Source organism: Triticum dicoccoides, chromosome 4B (genome assembly GCF_002162155.2).
Source record: "Triticum dicoccoides isolate Atlit2015 ecotype Zavitan chromosome 4B, WEW_v2.0, whole genome shotgun sequence".
NCBI classification, from domain to species: Eukaryota; Viridiplantae; Streptophyta; class Magnoliopsida; order Poales; family Poaceae; genus Triticum; species Triticum dicoccoides.
Genome location: NC_041387.1, coordinates 407,236,166 through 407,248,177, shown reverse-complemented (window position 1 = coordinate 407,248,177; position 12,012 = coordinate 407,236,166).

Below are 12,012 nucleotides of genomic sequence, written 5' to 3'. Positions count from 1 at the left end.
ATCATTGACACGCATGTCATACAATAATTAAGACAACTCCTATGGCTCCTGCCGGTTGTCATACTCATCGACATGCAAGTCGTGATTCCTATTACAAGAACATGATCTCATACATCAAAATATATCATTCATCATTCATCACAACTTTTGGCCATATCACATCACAAAGCAATTGCTGCAAAAACAAGTTAGACGTCCTCTAATTGTTGTTGCACCTTTTACGTGGCTGCAATAGGGTTCTAGCAAGAACGTTTTCTTACCTACAAAAAAGACACAACGTGATTTGTCAACTTCTATTTACCCTTCATAAGGACCCTTTTCATCGAATCCGCTCCAACTAAAGTTGGAGAGACAGACACCCGCTAGCCACCTTATGCAACTAGTGCATGTCAGTCGGTGGAACCTGTCTCACGTAAGCGTGCGTCTAAGGTCGGTCCGGGCGGCTTCATCCCACAATACCGCTGAAGCAAAATAAGACTAGTAGTGGCAAGAAAGTTGACAACATCTACGCCCACAACAGATTTGTGTTCTACTCGTGCAAAGAGAACTACGCATAGACATAGCTCATGATGCCACTGTTGGGGAACGTTGCAGAAAATAAAAAAATTCTACGGTTTCACCAAGATCAATCTATGAGTTCATCTAGCAACGAGAGAGAGGAGTGCATCTACATACCTTGTAGATCAAGCGGAAGCATTCAAGAGAACGGGGTTGAGGGAGTCGTACTCGTCGTGATACAAATCACCGGAGATCCTAGTGCGAACGGACGGCACCTCCGCGTTCAAAACACATACGGTCAGCATGACATCTCCTCCTTCTTGATCCAGCAAGGGGGAAGGAGAGGTTGATGAAGATCCAGCAGCACGACGGCGTGGTGGTGGATGCAGCAAGGATCCCGGCAGGGCTTCGCCAAGCGTCTGCGGGAGGGAGAGGTGTAGCAAGGGGGGAAGGGAGGCGCCAAGTTCAAGGGTGCGGCTTCCCTCCCTCCCCCCCACTATATATAGGGTCCCCAGGGGGGGTGCCGGCCCTAGGAGATGGGATCTCCTAGGGGGGCGGCGGCCAAGGGGGTGACTTGCCCCCCAAGGCAAGTGGAGGCGCCCCCTCCCCTAGGGTTCCCAACCCTAAGCGCAGGGGGGGCCAAGGGGAGGGGGCCCACCAGCCCACCAGGGGATGGTTCCCCTCCCACTTCAGCCCATGGGGCCCTCCGGGATAGGTGGCTCCACCCGGTGGACCCCCGGGACCCTTCCGGTGGTCCCGGTACAATACCGGTGAACCCCGAAACTTTCCCGATGGCCGAAACACGACTTCCCATATATAATTATTTACCTCTGGACCATTCCGGAACTCCTCGTGACATCCAGGATCTCATCTGGGACTCCTAACAACTTTCGGTTTGCTGCATACTAATATCTCTACAGCCCTAGCATCACCGAACCTTAAGTGTGTAGACCCTACGGGTTCAGGAGACACGTAGACATGACCGAGACGGCTCTCCGGTCAATAACCAACAGCGGGATCTGGATACCCATGTTGGCTCCCACATTCTCCTTGATGATCTCATCGGATGAACCACGATGTCGAGGATTCAAGCAACCCCGTATACAATTCCCTTTGTCAATCGGTATGTTACTTGCTTGAGATTCGATCATCGGTATCCCAATACCTCGTTCAATCTCGTTACCGGCAAGTCACTTTACTCGTACCATAATGCATGATCCCGTGACCAGACACTTGGTCACTTTGAGCTCATTATGATGATGCATTACCGAGTGGGCCCAGAGATACCTCTCCGTCATACGGAGTGACAAATCCCAGTCTCGATCCGTGTCAACCCAACAGACACTTTCGGAGATACCCGTAGTATACCTTTATAGTCACCCAGTTACGTTGTGGCGTTTGGTACTCCCAAAGCACTCCTACGGTATCCAGGAGTTACACGATCTCATGGTCGAAGGAAAAGATACTTGACATTGGAAAAGCTCTAGCAAACGAACTACACGATCTTGTGCTATGCTTAGGATTGGGTCTTGTCCATCACATCATTCTCCTAATGATGTGATCTCGTTATCAATGACATACAATGTCCATAGTTAGGAAACCATGACTATCTGTCGATCAATGAGCTAGTCAACTAGAGGCTCACTAGGGACATGTTGTGGTCTATGTATTCACACGTGTATTACAATTTCCGGATAATACAATTATAGCATGAATAAAAGACAATTATCATGAACAAGGAAATATAATAATAATCCCTTTATTATTGCCTCTAGGGCATATTTCCAACACCTCCAAGAGAGCAGCTGACTCCATGAGGCTCGTCAGTATGTTCGGCTGGACACCGAACTCTCCCGGACCCTTTTCATTGTCCTTCGCGGGAGCTGAACGCGCTGGGCTCGGGGCGGCCGAAGTATTAGCTTCTGGCCTCAATGGATCTGGACTCCTCCATGACGACATCTCAAGGTCTCCTGCCCCATGGGGTGGAGAGCTAGGTGGGGTTTCACTCTCCATCATCTCTGGAAGAAGATCCCCCGAAGACGAACCCTGTTGGGAGGAACTGCTAGTCAGACTGCAAAAAGTAGGTCCTGGTTATTGCTCTCAGGAGAAAAAGCAATAAGCTTCTTGTTTATTAAACTTACAGCTCGGTGGAGGGCTGGCCCGTCAACGGGCACGATACGGTAAGGACGCGCTTCGGGGCAGGGCCCCTTGGTGAAGTTTTCTTCCTTAGTTTAGGCGCCTCCGTTTCCAAGTCTTCGGAAGTCGCCCTCTTCTTCCCGCGGGGGGAGGAAACCTCAGATTTACCTCCCCGATTCTCCTCCTCCGTGGAGACATTAATTCTCCCGGTTCGGATGCATAATGTATGAGGCTCAATCTTGGCGTCTCCACTCCTCCCTTCGTCTTTCTCCGATGGCACTTGTCTTAGCGCCCGCTCAAGCATCCTGGCTATCATCGGTCCGGGCGGGCCTTCGGGAAGCGGGGCCGGACACCTGATCCTCTCCGCCTTACTAAGCCAATCCTGGTCGCGGACAGTATTCAGAACAATGCTATGACAAATATAAGCAAAGTGTTCGGTTATAGGTTTACTTACTTGGGTATCTGGGCGATTGCAGCTCAGGCCCGCATCCTCGGTGGTGTCCGGACACTTTATTCGTGGTCCGAAGAACAACTTATACATTCCTTTGGGTGTCATGCCAAGGAAGTGCTGAATGGTTCGCGGACCTTCCGGATTGAACTCCCACATCCGGAGAGGTCGACGTTTGCACGGCAGGGCCCGCCGAACTAGCTTTACCTGGATTATTTTGACAAGACTAATGTCCCTCTCGAGAAGCTCCCGAATGCGGCTCTGCAACGTTGGAACATCGCTTGCAGGCCCCTAGTTCAGTCCCACGTTGGCCCATGATGCCAGTTGAGGTGGAGGGCCCGAGCGAATGGCGGGGACGGCCGCCCACTTTGAGCCTCGAGGAGCTCTGACATAGAACCACCTCCGCTGCCATAGATCAGATACCTCCGAGAAGGAGCCTTCGGGCCACGGGGCATCGGTGTTCCTGCTTATTGTGGCGCGTCCGCACTCTGCGTGTCGCCCCTCAATCATCTTCGGCTTCACATTGAAGGTCTTGAGCCATAGGCTGAAGTGGGGGGTGATGTGGATGAAGGCTTCGCACACGACGATAAACAATGAGATGTGGAGGATGGAATCTGGAGCTAGATCGTGGAAATCTAGCCCGTAATAGAACATGAATAAGCCCCCTCACAAAGGGATCAAGAGTAAGGCCCAAGCCCCGGAGGAAGTGGGAGACAAATACGACGCTCTCGTTGGGCTCGGGAGTAGGGATAACCTGTTCGGGGGCGGGAAGCCTGTGCTTGACATTGGTGGTCAAATACCCGACCTCCCTGAGCTTCGCAATATCCTCCTCTGTGACAGAGGAGGCCATCCACTGTACTTGATGGTCGGATCTGGACATGATCAAAGATCTGAGGCGCTTAAGCTTGAGCTTTGGGTGTTGGAACTCGAGGTGCAAGAAGGCGCAAGTGTGGAGATAGAGGGATAGGCCTCGACCCCTCTATAAAGGAGGAAGAATATCAAGCGTCCCCAGCGTAACCGTTCGGGACTTGCCTAAAAACACGGAGTCATGCCAGTAGACACGGTTGGATTACCCATACCCGTATTGATGAGGATCCCATGATAACAGGGATACGATCTCTGCTTCGACAAGACGTGCCAATGAAACCACCTCGTAATGTGTGTGGTAGCTGGTTGTAAAAAACGGTTCGAATAAGAGTCAGACCGTGGCATGATGTCATGTTTCAATGAGTTGTCAGCAGATTAGATTCGTGGATTACTATTCTCTTCACGGTGGTATATGGAATTTATCTTGCAGAGCCGGACACGGTCCTTCTGTTCGGAACTTATCTTGAAGTATTCGGAGATGGAACCCGCCTCGCAATGCCGAAGACAATCTACGTGCCGGACTCGTCATCATTGAAGCCTGGTTCAGGGGCTACTGAGGGAGTCCAGGATAAGGGGGTATCCAGACAGCCGGACTATATACTTTGGCCGGACTGTTGGACTATGAAGATACAAGATTGAAGACTTCGTACCGTATCCGGATGGGACTCTCCTTGGCGTGGAATGCAAGCTTGGCGATTCAGATGTAGATCTCCTTCTCTGTAAACCGACTCCGTGTAACCCTAGCCCCCTTCGGTGTCTATATAAACTAGAGGGTTTAGTCCGTAGGACACAACAACAATAACAACAATCATACCATAGGCTAGCTTCTAGGGTTTAGCCTCTCTGATCTCGTGGTAGATCAACTCTTGTAATACTCATATCATCAAGATCAATCAAGCAGGAAGTAGGGTATTACCTCCATCGAGAGGGCCCAAACCTGGGTAAACATCGTGTCCCCAGCCTCCTGTTACCATTAGCCTTAGACGCACAGTTCGGTACCCCCTACCCGAGATCCGCCGGTTTTGACACCGATAATAGCCTCCACACAAAATCTAACCGTTACACACAATTTACCAATCTCGGTGGGACCGAATCGTGAAACTCAGTCGGACCGATTTAGCAAATAATGTGACCGTTAGGATTTTCGGTGGGACCGACATGCAACTCGGTGGGACCGATATGGTTAGGGTTAGGGCATAACATAATCTCGATGAGACCGATTACTCAAACTCGGTGGGGCCGATTTTGGTAATAAGCTAACCAGAGACTTGGTCAGGCAAACTCGGTGGGACCGATTCACTCATCTCGGTTGGACCGAAATGTTACGAAGAGGAACAGAGAGTTTGCATTGTAATCTCGGTAGGACCGATTACGCAAACTTGGTGTAACCGATTTTGGTAATGGATACATATAGAGAGATTACAATGCCATCTCGGTGAGACCGAGATCCCTATCGGTGAGACCGACTCGATTAGGGTTTGTGGTAGTGCCTATGACATCTGAACTCGGTGGCGCCGGATAGAAAGAATCGGTAGGGCCGAGTTGGACTTTTGGTTTGGGTCATATGTGGATGTGAGAAAGTGGTTGAGGGCTTTGGAGCATATCACTAAGCACTTTGAGCAAGCAAGCCATTAAACAACACCTCATCCCCTCTTGATAGTATTGGCTTTTCCTATAGACTCAATGTGATCTTGGATCACTAAAACAGAAAGAGTAGAGTCTTGTGATTGGAGCTTGAGCCAATCCTTTGTCCTTAGCATCTTCAAGGGGTTCCACATCCTCTAGTCCATGCCACTCCATTGTTGAACTTATATGAAACATACTAGGTAAAAGTATTAGTGCAACGAGAGATATGTTGACATTAATTACCAAAATCACCGAGGGATCACTTGTGCTTACAATCTCCCCCTTTTTGGTAATTGATGACAACATAGATCAAAGCTTTAGATAAAGATATAGAGAATAATAGGTAAAGCTTTGGAAAGACATGTAACATGCATAGGCTCCCCCTACATGTATGCAATCATGTAAATATGGAATATAGGAGCAAGTGAATGCATAAGCATGACAGAGTAAGCAATGTGTTACATGTATCTTGGCTATATGCATCAGAGCAAATGATGTGAATATGGGAAATGTACCTTCATGCTCATGAGTCCTTCTTGCAAACAGTATGTACATCAGCAAGAGTTCCTCATACACATGACTGTGATGCATATACTTACCTTGTGGTCTTGAGTTGGCTTAGGATGGAATGAACCTGCGTAAACAAGGTTAGATAACACAGATACACCTACTAGCCAGAGCAAACAAAAGAAACCACAAGAGAACCAAGATTAGGATGACATGTAGAGTGAGTACTAAGTACCACATTGAATATAGACATGTCCCCAAAGGTAAAGACGTGCAATGAATTCAAGGATTTCCTTCCCTTAGATGTCTTGCTCCTCCTGAATCTGGCATGGGATACAGGGAGAAGATAGGGAACAGAAAATCAGAGCTCAAAGAAAAGAAACAGAGCTAATGCAAACAAACAAATATGAACATGTCTTTCCCCTCTTGAAGACATGTGACTTCTCTCCTCTTGAACACCAAGCATCTGGGGTCCTTGATGATTACTCTCTCTCCTTGAGTATTCTCTCCCCATATAGATATGATTAAGCTTTGATGTGATCTCTCTCTCCCCCTTTGACATCAATTTCCATGAAGGGTTCTTCTGGATTTTTGTTTCAAATGGGTTTGGTCCTTGAGTCACAGAACAAAGCAGCAAGTTGAATGTGATGCTGGTAGAGGACAAGAATCATTGAGTGGAGCTGGATCAAGAAGAATGGAAAAACAAGTGGCAAGGTGTCTTTCCTGTAGTGAAAGTGGTGGCACCGAGTTTTATGCTTTGGTTGCACCGAGAGGTTTCACTTGGACTGAAGGCAATATACCGGTGTGACCGAGTTCATCACACTGAAAACACTTGTCACCTCAGCTCACTTGACAAGTAAGATCTCACAAGGATTTGCAAGGAATTGGATGCAGGGAATGCTGAACAGATAGAAATAGAAAAGAAATCTAGATGAAGTTTTTTTTTGAAACATATATGAATGGGAGAAATGCAAGAGCACAGAAAAGAACACAAGAAAACTTCATCTAGAATTGGTCGGTGACAAAGTCACCTATGTTAGAATATATTGACTTAGGAGTCAAGTGAGATCACTTGATCATAGGTCATACTCATCGTTAAACTCAAAATGGGGTTACCATTTTTTGTTTAAGCATCTTGATGTATTCACATCTTGTCGAGTTGCTTTGACTCATGACTTGGAGTAAAGCTTCTCTAAGATGGAATAGCATACCTTGGGTGGTGGTGTTGATCATGATCATGTAGTTGAACTAGTGTGGATTGCTGAAGGTTGATGTAGCTCATCAAGAGTTGGGAGCACCACTTTGGAATTTGAGTTCATCTACCTACATGGGTTAGTTTTTGCAAGGAAGAGCACTTGTGTATCCAAAATGACAAACATAAAGTTCAAAATAGAATTTGTCAAAGGATATGTTTGAATGGTTTCGTGCTTCCTTGTCTTCAATCACCATTGTGTAGAGACTTGGTGATGTAGAGATTGCTCAAGATGTGAGTGAGTTGTAATCTCATAGATTTAGATTCATCCAAGTACCTACAAGGGTTAGATAACATGCAAGGTGCAAATGTATCCAAGACATAAGATTATCATCATAAGAGAAATATCAAGGATTAGTCATAGGCTCATGTCTTGCATGTATCCAAATGGATTTCCTACTCCAAGTTTGAAGCATCAATGATGTTCAATTCACCTCTTAACCTGCAAAACACTTTCTCATCAAGTGGTTTAGTGAATATATCAGCTAATTGTTTGTCGATGCGAACATGTTTAAGATTAATGTCCCCTTTGGCAACATGATCTCGAATGAAATGATGACGAACTTCAATATGCTTGGTTCGAGAATGTTGCACGGGATTGTGAGCAATCTTGATAGCACTTTCACTGTCACAAAGTAATGGAACATGTTTCACATATATCCCATAATCTTTAAGAGTTTGGGTCATCCAAAGTAATTGAGCACAACATGAACCAGCGACAATGTATTCCGCCTAGGCGGTGGATAAGGATACCGAGTTTTGTTTCTTGGAAGACCAAGACACAAGAGATCTACCAAGAAATTGACAAGTACCCGAAGTGGAATTCCTATCAACCTTGTCACCGGCATAGTCCGAGTCGGAGTAGCCAACAAGATTAAAAGAGGCCCTCTTTGGATACCAAATGCCAAAATTTGGTGTGTGTGAATTAAGTATCTCACTATCCTTTTCACAGCCTTAAGATGACATTCTTTAGGAGCGGCTTGATATCGTGCACACATGCACACACTTAGCATAATATCGGGACGTGAAGCACATAGATAAAACAATGAACCAATCATAGAGCGATAAACCTTTTGATCAACCGGTTCACCATCTTTGGTCAAATCAAGTTGTCCACTAGTAGGCATGGGTGTAGTCATACCTTTGCATTCTTGCATATTGAACTTCTTGAATAAGTCATTGGTGTACTTTGTTTGAGATACAAAGCTACCTTTCTTAGTTTGCTTGATTTGCAAACCAAGAAAGAACTTGAGTTCACTCATCATAGACATCTCAAACTTCTCCGACATTAGCTTTCCAAACTTTTCACTAAAGTGAGGGTTAGTCAAACCAAATATAATATCATCAACATAGATTTGGCACACAAATAGTTCTCCATTAACCCTTTTAGTAAAAGGAGTAGAATCAATTTTTCCAATTTCAAAGCGTTTTTCAACAAGGAACTTGGTCAAGCATTTATACCATGCTCTAGGAGCCTGTTTAAGACCATAAAGAGCTTTGTGAAGTTTGTAGACATGATTAGGTTTCTTAGGATTGACAAATCCGGGAGGTTGCTTAACATAAACTTCCTCCTCTATTTCACCATTTAGAAAAGCACTTTTAATGTCCATTTGGTACATGGTGATATCATGGTGATTAGCATAGGAAAGTAAGATGTGAATGGACTCAAGTCTAGCAACGGGGGCATATGTCTCACCATAGTCCATACCTTCGACTTGAGTGTAGCCTTGGGCGACGAGCCGTGCTTTATTGCGAACTACTTGTCCATCTTCATCTTGCTTGTTGCGAAACACCCATTTGGTACCGGTGATGTTGTGGTTGTGTCGGGCTTCTCAACCAATGTCCAAACTTGATTTCTATCAAAGCTGTGTAGCTCTTCATGCATGTCATTTATCCAATCCAGATCTTCCAAATCTTCTTCAACCTTCATAGGTTCAATGCTAGAGATGAATGAATAATGTTCACAAAAGTTAGCCAAACGAGTTTTAGAGCGAGTGATTCTCCTGGTTTGGATATCATTGTAGATTTGCTCGACGAGATGGTCTTCAGCAACTCTTGCTCGAACTCGTGAAAGCTTTTGCTTGGATCTAGGTGGAACATCTTCTTCATCTTGTTCTTCTTCTTGGCCTTCTTTGTTGTTGACGTTGTCGTTATCTTGTCGTGGTGGAGAAGGAGGTTGTTGATGTTCATCACTACTAGGGAAAAGCCTAGCAGTAGCGCTGGTTTTTGGCCTATCAGTAGCACGCTCAGGCGCGCTACTGATAAGGCGCTACAGCTAAAGCTTAGCAGTAGCGCCTGCTGGCACGCTCTACTGCTATATCTACTTAGTAGTAGCGCTTACCCAAACAAACGCTACTGCTAATTACTAGTAGCGCTTTCGTGAACAATCGCTACTACAATTTTTCCTAGTTCCATTTTTTATTTTAGGTCGTATTAATACACCTGTATACAATTTTTCATACAGTAGCAATTTAGAGATTGTTTTAACATCATAATGAGTTATTAAATCACTAGGTGAAATAACTTTGGATTAGTTTCAAGTGCATGGATCCGAAGTAACCAATGGTCACTTTGGATCCATCCATTTGAAACTAATCCACGGTTCTTTCACCCAATGGCATAATAAATTATATATCATCATCATCATAATATCATTAACAACTTATCATCATAATATATCATTGTCAAATAACTCCTCATAATCATCATTTTCGTCCATGATGAGACATCATATAACACCTTCGTCACTAGTTATAATAGCAACTCCTCCTCCTCCTCATCATCATAGTACTCATCATCACTACTCCTACTCAGCATCACCATCAAGTCTAAGACATTGTAGTGATATATCATCAACACTAACTAATTGTTCTTAATACTTAGGACCTACTCCTCTCTCCTAGCTAAAATACCATAAAGCAGATAAACCGGTCCTTCACCATAATGGAGAATGGACATAAACCTATCTCCAACTTGTGGCTTGCACACATTCATTTTGTCTCCAATTATTTGCGTGTGCACATTCATCACTTTGCTCCATTCTTTGATTTTGAGCCTTCCATCATTTGAAGAAATCGAGTATGCAGTATGGTAAGCCTCCGAAGGAGTTGGTCGTAATCTAACCATATGCATATCACCTTTGGTACATAGCATGTCAGGCACAACCTGCTTCGGGAGCCTCTGTTCAAAAACAAAATAATAACATGTATAGTTAGCAATGTAGTTTACTTAAGAATAATGTATGCAATGAACTTACCATCATTAACAAAATCTTACCAAGTTTTTGGCAATGAAGTTACCATCAAGCCATTTATGGACTAGTGGCACGTATCTAGTATAATTTGGGCTGATAGAGTGACTGGTTTTGAAGGCCTCAACATCTTCTATGAATGAGACAAGATAACCTTTCTCCTCACAATTAAGCCTGGAGTCATAGCTGTAGTATGTGTTGTCTACTACCTTCCGAGTATTTCTTGAAGATAAGAAATAAGCTGACAATTATAAATAAATAAGCTTAGTACGGATGAACACCAAATATTTTTAAATTAACAACATAAATTACTATACTTAACAAATTAGTTTGACAAACTCACATCTAGGTAAAACTGGAGGCATATCCACATCCACCCAGATGTCGATATTATCATCATCATCATAATCTTCGGGACGAATATCAAATCTTATTCGCATTCCCTCCTCAAATCCACATGCCTTACAAAGAGCTTCCTGATTAGAGCAACCGAAATGGGAGCGATCGACCGCATTGTAGAACTTAACCAGAAACTCATAACCATGTTTAGTTCTTAAGTGAACCCTCCTCGTCTCCACATTCTCAAAGTCATCTAAACCAAAACCAAGCTTCTCCAATACATATGGTCTAGCATGGCACGGGATGTACTAGTCGAATTGAAAAAAATCCATAAATTACATGTTGAACAAAAGAAGCACAAGTGATGATATTTATTATGATGAAATGCTTGTCGTTGCGTACCGTACAAACATCAAAGGTCTCTCCCATCTTCACGGTGAAAAACCTATCATTTTGCAGGTGAGGAAACCTATTGCACACACCACGGTCATCGTAGCAGTACCCGCACTCCGGGATCCCATCGTCATCAGACATCTCCTGTGTTCAAAATTCAAAGATTATAACTCGACGGCAAAACCCAAAAAATCCGGCATGACCTTAGCTAAAAAAGGACATATAGAGTGCCTAAAATTTGCCGGAACAGAAATTAATCAACACTCTGGCAAAACATAGGCCACTTATCGATGGTCATTGCCTTTCAATGGTTCAAAATATGAAAAAAAAACATTTGAAAAATATCTTATATATAATCCTAACACTAAATAAACTAGTTTTATTAACTACTTACTAAATAAACTAGTTTTATTAACAACTTACTAAATAAACTAGTTCTATTAAGCACTTACTATAAATAAACTAGTTCTATTAAGCACTTACCAATAAACTAGTTCTATTCAGTACATAATATAAATAAACTAGTTATATTAATCACTTACTAAATAAACTATTTTCTATTAAACACTTGCTAAATTTTCTTACTTCTATTTTATTCAAAACACCTACACTTGCTAAAAAAGTACGATTTGCAAGAATAGAGACAAGGGAGGGAGGAAGGAGAGAGGAGGGGCAGGGGCCGGCCGGAGAGGAGGA